Source organism: Anarrhichthys ocellatus, unplaced genomic scaffold (assembly GCF_004355925.1).
Source record: "Anarrhichthys ocellatus isolate YVR2014 unplaced genomic scaffold, GSC_Weel_1.0 scaffold150, whole genome shotgun sequence".
Lineage (NCBI taxonomy): Eukaryota > Metazoa > Chordata > Actinopteri > Perciformes > Anarhichadidae > Anarrhichthys > Anarrhichthys ocellatus.
In genome coordinates this window covers 369,816-375,846 of record NW_022280180.1, presented here as the reverse complement: position 1 = coordinate 375,846, position 6,031 = coordinate 369,816, and the positions used below count along the sequence as shown (strand labels likewise).

The 6,031-nt window shown below is 44.1% G+C and overlaps 1 protein-coding gene across 13 annotated transcripts in view; it reads left to right on the top strand.

Moving 5' to 3' along the window:
* Window positions 1–2,573: 2,573 nt before the first annotated feature.
* The window catches only part of ptprfa (protein tyrosine phosphatase receptor type Fa), a 319,373-nt gene continuing 315,915 nt past the window's right edge, over window positions 2,574–6,031 (top strand). For all 13 annotated transcript variants that reach the window (XM_031877821.1, XM_031877819.1, XM_031877818.1 and 10 more), the window contains exon 1: window positions 2,574–5,857. The gene's annotated coding sequence lies outside the window, so the exon portion shown is untranslated. The remainder of the gene's footprint in view (window positions 5,858–6,031) is intronic.

Genomic DNA, 6,031 nt, shown 5'->3' with positions numbered 1-6,031 from the left:
GATGTGCCCGTACAGTCAGCTGTGAGCTGAAGAAGGAGGGGCCGGCAGGGTGCTGGCCCTGTTTCTCTGGGAGCGTGACGTCCCCGGTGGCAGGAGGTTTGGCTTCTGGCTCGGTGGCAGCCTGGCCCAGGCTCTGAGGGGATGTGACCCACCGAGCCTGGCAGGGCCCCGGGCCCCGGCAATCTGCTGCTCCCTGGATACTGCTGGGCAGGGCTTCAGGGCGACGCCTTGTATGTCACAGCATCAGGAGAGTATCATGCCAAGAACCACATAAACAAAGCAAAACATTGAAGGTCCCATATGATGCTCATTTTCAGGTTCTGATCATATCCATCTTTACATTCCTACTCTTTGATTTGTTGGGGGAAATTCTATTATTCAAGTTATTAAAGCGAAACCATGACAGAAGTTTGAGGGTTTAATCAATATGCTGCATTTCATTTCATAAGCCCATCATGTATATTTTTCATGTAAAGTCTTGATCCGTACAATAAATAGCAGCTATAGCGGTAAGATAGAGTAGTGGAGTAAAGAGTACTGTAGAATGTAAAAAAACAAAGTGCTGCTAGACGATTCATGTCTCTTTGAATTGTAGTGGAGTAGAAGTATAAAGTAGCATTAAATGGATCTACTCAAGTAAACAAAGTACCTCAAAGTGGTATTTAACTTCAGTACCTGAGTAAATGTACTGTTAAACAGTGTTCCTGTAGAACTGAGGTCTTTTGTCTGTGTTCTGGGTGAACTGACTCTTTGATTCTCAATTCCATTTTGTTGTCAAGATTACGTTCTTTTAGAGAAAAAGGAGATTAAAGAGGTTCAAATTAACCTTTTTAAGGCTTGTAACCTTTAACCAACAATAGGAAGTTTGATCGCTATGAGTTATACAATTGAAAGAAATATTAAGGCTTGTCAATTAAAGCAGGTGGCAAGCAAGACACATGGACTTCCTATAGACTGCACAGGACGACAGATAAAGTCATCAAGGTCTCCTCATACAACAGTTCGTGTCATGTCTTCCTCGTTTACTCCTTTTTCATGTGTTTTCTTATGAAAGCCAGCAACACATGTCGATTTCCACTGCGTTACATGGATACGGTCTTTTCTAAATAAACTCCCATCTTCACAGGAAATTTAGGCAACAAAACGAATTAATTAGGTTTCTGAAAAGATTGTCGTTTGGGTTAAAACAACTAGAGAAGTGCTGTTACTGAAGTACACAAGTTCCGTGAGAAATAAATCAACATTGTCTGGCTTGCTGTTCATTTGACCCATCCACTTCCCCTCCCTCCCGCTCTGCAATCTTTACACTTCCTCATTCATGATTACGTGGGTAACATACAAATCCCCAGCAGGACATCTAGCCATTATCTTCCGTAGGTGTTTGCTACGAATGCAGGAAGAGAACTGCCTGAACTAAGTGATGCGCTGGAGACTTACTGGGAAAATGGGTTGCATGTGTCCACGACAATGCACGCAACATCACGGCTGCTAACTCTCACACATGGGTGAACTGGGGACGCGGTTACTGAAGCTGGTAGTAAATTATGGATTGAACCTGTTTGTGCATCCGTTATTGTTGCAGCTGTGCAGCTTGTTTGGCACTTCAACCCCAGCTGACCCTATTCAAGTCTGTTAGCGGTTAGCGGTCGGTTTACGAGGGTCGACTAACGGTCTGAAAAAACATAAAAGAATTTGCATCCCTAATGCTGCGTTCACGCCAAATTCATCGCGAATTCATCGCGCCGCATATTCGCGTCAATCGCGCCGCCGGTCTCGCCGGGGACCATTTGTGTACATTCGCGCGAATCGCGCTGGACGCGCCGGAGAGGGGGCGGGGCTTATCGACCTGGAAGCCGTTCAACTGTCCGCCATTAACCATGAAAAAAATAACCTCTATTTCTGCTTAGTACGTGTTGTGGAAGTCACAGATATCCCGGGAAACTAAACGCCGTCATGTCTGGTTCATAATATTGTTCAGAGGAGCTCCGTGGATTTTATCGAGCTGTGTTCACTGTGTCTAGTGAGCCACAGGTCGCTGTTTACTACAGTTGTATGAACACTAAATAAACTGATCTGGCTGTGATTTAACGGCAATAAACCGACAAAAAGGGACTCCGAAATAACTACGTAATGATGCCGATGTGTAGGCTACTTGTCTTCTCAATGGAGCTCGGTTGAACCGGTGCTATGCTAAGCTAACATTGTAGCAGCTCCACCAACACTCCATAACGTCATCTAGACATAAATACGGCAGCGTCTATTCATTGTTTGTACCATATGGTTTACACACACACATTTATACACATAGTTTGGTCCGGTCTCTATTGATATGAGGCATCATAGAGCTCTGGGTGAACACAGACGGCTACAAGATTTATTTCCTGATTCAACAACGGCAGGAAGTCAGTGATGAGAGGGGGAGCAACTTAACACTGATAGGCTATCGCGCCGGGGCGTAACGCGAATATTTCGCCGAAGTTGAAAAATTTCAACTCACGCGTTTGGCGCGATGGACGCGAATTCGCGTCCATCGCGCCGCAAATTCGCGTCCATCGCGTCGCGCCATCGCAAATTCGCGCCGCGGCAGTGTCATTACGCCTGTGCATAGACTTTGTATGTAATCTACTCGCGCGAATAATTCGCGCCGCATTTGTTTGAAGTGTGAATGTTGCCAATATCAATATCGTTCGAACTCCACACCACTTTCTGCTGCTCACTCACACTGACTAGAAACCATCAGCTGTATGTCAGAAGTCAGGGGACAGATCCAATGTGTGATGCAGTGCATAAAGAGCAGAGAGACAGACGGGGTCGAACCTGCTAATGAACCTGTTAATGTGCAGCCCCACCAACCTCTGGCAAGACTAATTTGTTGCAATTAGAGGCTGGTTTTCCCATTAAACCGGAGATAAAGAGTTGTAAATAATGAGCCAGTCATTGTCCTCTCAGTGCCCTTTAGTCCTGTTGCCACTTTAATTAGCTGTGTGATACTATGAGCTGCACCAGCGGTCTTTCTGTCCCCCTGTCTCCGTCTCGCTGTCCTTTTTGGTTTGATGTGGGTTTTAACGAGGCTCTCCCGGGAGTCTCAGCTGACGACGGTAGACTTTTATGGCCAGCTGCACATGGGTTGGAGCCACTGGACTCCTAGAAGGGTTTGTCAGCTACTGGGGGAACTCAAGGTGGAAACACCTGCACGATTGGATGCAATGCCTTTTACACACGGGCTGTTTTTTTCGTGCGATTATATCAGTAAACTTGTTTAAACTGTTGTCTTAGTCAGAAGCACTTTCACACAAAATGCAAATAAAAACAAAAAAGCTTTTGCACTGCGAATAAAGGTATCAACCAATTACGTTGTGTGTAACAAGTTGTGTGCCAAAATGAATGAAACAACAACACCAAGACGGCAAACTGTATTAGTCTATTCAGCTATGACAAAGGCAGCGCAGAACCAGATCCACTCCTTCCATTCTTACCTTTCACAATAAAAGCCCTAGACACATAATATTTGCAGGCGAGTATTTAGCATTTTGGTGTTGTTTATGCGGGACGCCCCCGGTGAGTTAAGGCCTTAAGGGGGCTGTTCCATTTTGAAGCCTCCTGTTTTAAAAGTAGATGAGAAAATAATGAGCTGAAGTGGAAGTGTGTGCAAAGTGGCATCATGAGGCTTTTTGTCAGTAATTCTCTCTTTTTCTAAATTGTCGGCCCCTTTAAACCACCTCCCATTCCCATTACTCCCATTTCATGCACAACCTCAGGTTTAGAAACAACAACAACAGTTGATGCTTTTTTGTGTGATTCATTTTTTTAAGTAGTCGGAGCCGCTTTTAAAATGCAGCATTAGAGCAGCGAGACACCTGCTCTGCCTGGTTAGCGTGCAGGTGTGGGGGAGGATTCCAGTTCCAGCAGGGGGACAACTGCTGCCTTCTAAAGCTTTTAAGCTGGACGGGTGGGGGGGAGATGTTTCCATTCAAACACCCGCATCTCTGTTTCTTCCTCTTTTTGGGCTGACAAAAGGAATAATGTTGCACACTGTCACATACTGTTTCTAATCGTATATTTTGATATTTTGAAGTTGTGATAGCTGCAGTTGTTCACTTGTTGTTATTGGTTTACTAATCTCACTAGTTAGTTAATGAAAGATGATATTCAGCTTGTCTTTTAGGATTTTCTTGGAAAAGAAAAACAAGACTTCTGATCCAATTCCTCGTTTGTGTCATTTACCAAGTGAAAAACCTAAAAGATGTCGTCTCACAGCTTCTCTAAAGATGGTGTAAGCGATGTGATGAGTGTCATTAGTTTTAGACAATAAAATCAAACAAAGTCAATAGATTCTATCGGCTGTCGTCCATGTTTAAAAACGACATCGTTTGTACACAGCGGCCTCGTCACTGCTCTTCATTCCTGGTTGTATTTCTCTGCTGTGACAGTGAGGCTGGTGCTGAGTCATCACGAGAACATGTGGTCACAGAGGAGGAGGTTATATGTCTGCCTGTCTGTCCGTGGACAGCTTTTGTTACCCTAATAGCGTCTGTGGCTCTCAATAAATATTTTAAATATCAATATATATTCATCTTGTAAAAAAACAGACATTCGAATATTAAAAAGAATATTAGATCGTAGGGAAAACAAACTATCAGGGCTGCTGAATGCAGCGCATGACGGGAGTCACACAACGTTGCTCTCATTGGTTAGAAATAAACAAGCGTAATGATGGCAGAGAAGTGTGGCTCTGTGTCCGTTACATCATGTCACGTGAGCTCCACATCAGGCTGGAAACGTGCCGTCTTCTGACATTTGTACTTTGAAACAGAAAACGTGATATTTACTGGAAATGAAAAACAATATAGCCAATAGCAAGTAGAAAACTTTCAGGCAATCTGCAGTGCCACTTGAATTATAGCTTTTGTAGTGAGAGGAGGAGGGGTCGTACAGATAACTTCACTAATAAGCCTCTCCTTGTCTCCTTGTCAATTGCATCAGTTTGAAAGTGAGGAACAAATAGAAACAGGATGTTCCAGTAAAAGTTCAGCTCAAAACAGTGCTGTGTCGCTGGGGACAGTTATAACATCTCATGGACATAATACGCAATAATAGATATGAATAGTTCGAACCCATGTGTATTTGTTTTTTTACAACTAACATTCAAAGGTCATTTTGTGCCACATTTTGACAGGCCTAATAGCATCACAGTTGTGCAAGAAGGAGTCAGGAAACTTAAAAGTTGTGTAGTTGAGATGAAAATGAACGCAGAGTTTGAACGTGGTTGTGGTCCGAGCAAGGGTGCAGGAAGTAGACGGGTCCGAGGTGGGGAAGGGTACATTACACTATTCGGCGTCACGGCTGGTGTGATCCCATCGCTAGCTGCTCTCTAGTTACTTTTGTCTCGATCGTGGCAGACAGACTCTTACCAGGTCATGATGATTCAGCAATAAAGCTCTGTTTGCTCTAATAAGAAAACTGCAGCATGTATTAGGGTAACCCGAACCCTAACCCAAAGTAACGCAGGAGTGAACTTCCCTACTTTCATATGACAGTAATTGGAAAAGTAATTCAATGAAGTATTTGCACAGCTCTGCCTGTTTGTCATGGGGATGTTCCAGTTGTAATGAATGGGCCCGGTGTTCAGCCCATTACTCAAGGCTGATGAGCAGTTCAGAGTTCAGCTCCAGCCGGCCTCTATCATCGCTGATAATCCCTCTGATGCTTCGCTGGAGTTGGAAATGCACAAACTTAAAACACAGTTTTATTCTTTTTATCTTTTGTGAACCACAGCCAAGTTAAGCATCACACGGCAGCACGGACCTGTTCACCACCTGTTAGCAGGGAACAGATGCAGCCACAGCTTACTACAGAGGTAACAATCCTCACACTTCATACTGCAGCCACAGCTTACTACAGAGGTAACAATCCTCACAATTCATACTGCAGCCACAGTTTACTACAGAGGTAACAATCCTCACACTTCATACTGCAGCCACAGTTTACTACAGAGGTAACAATCCTCACACTTCATACTGCAGCCACAGTT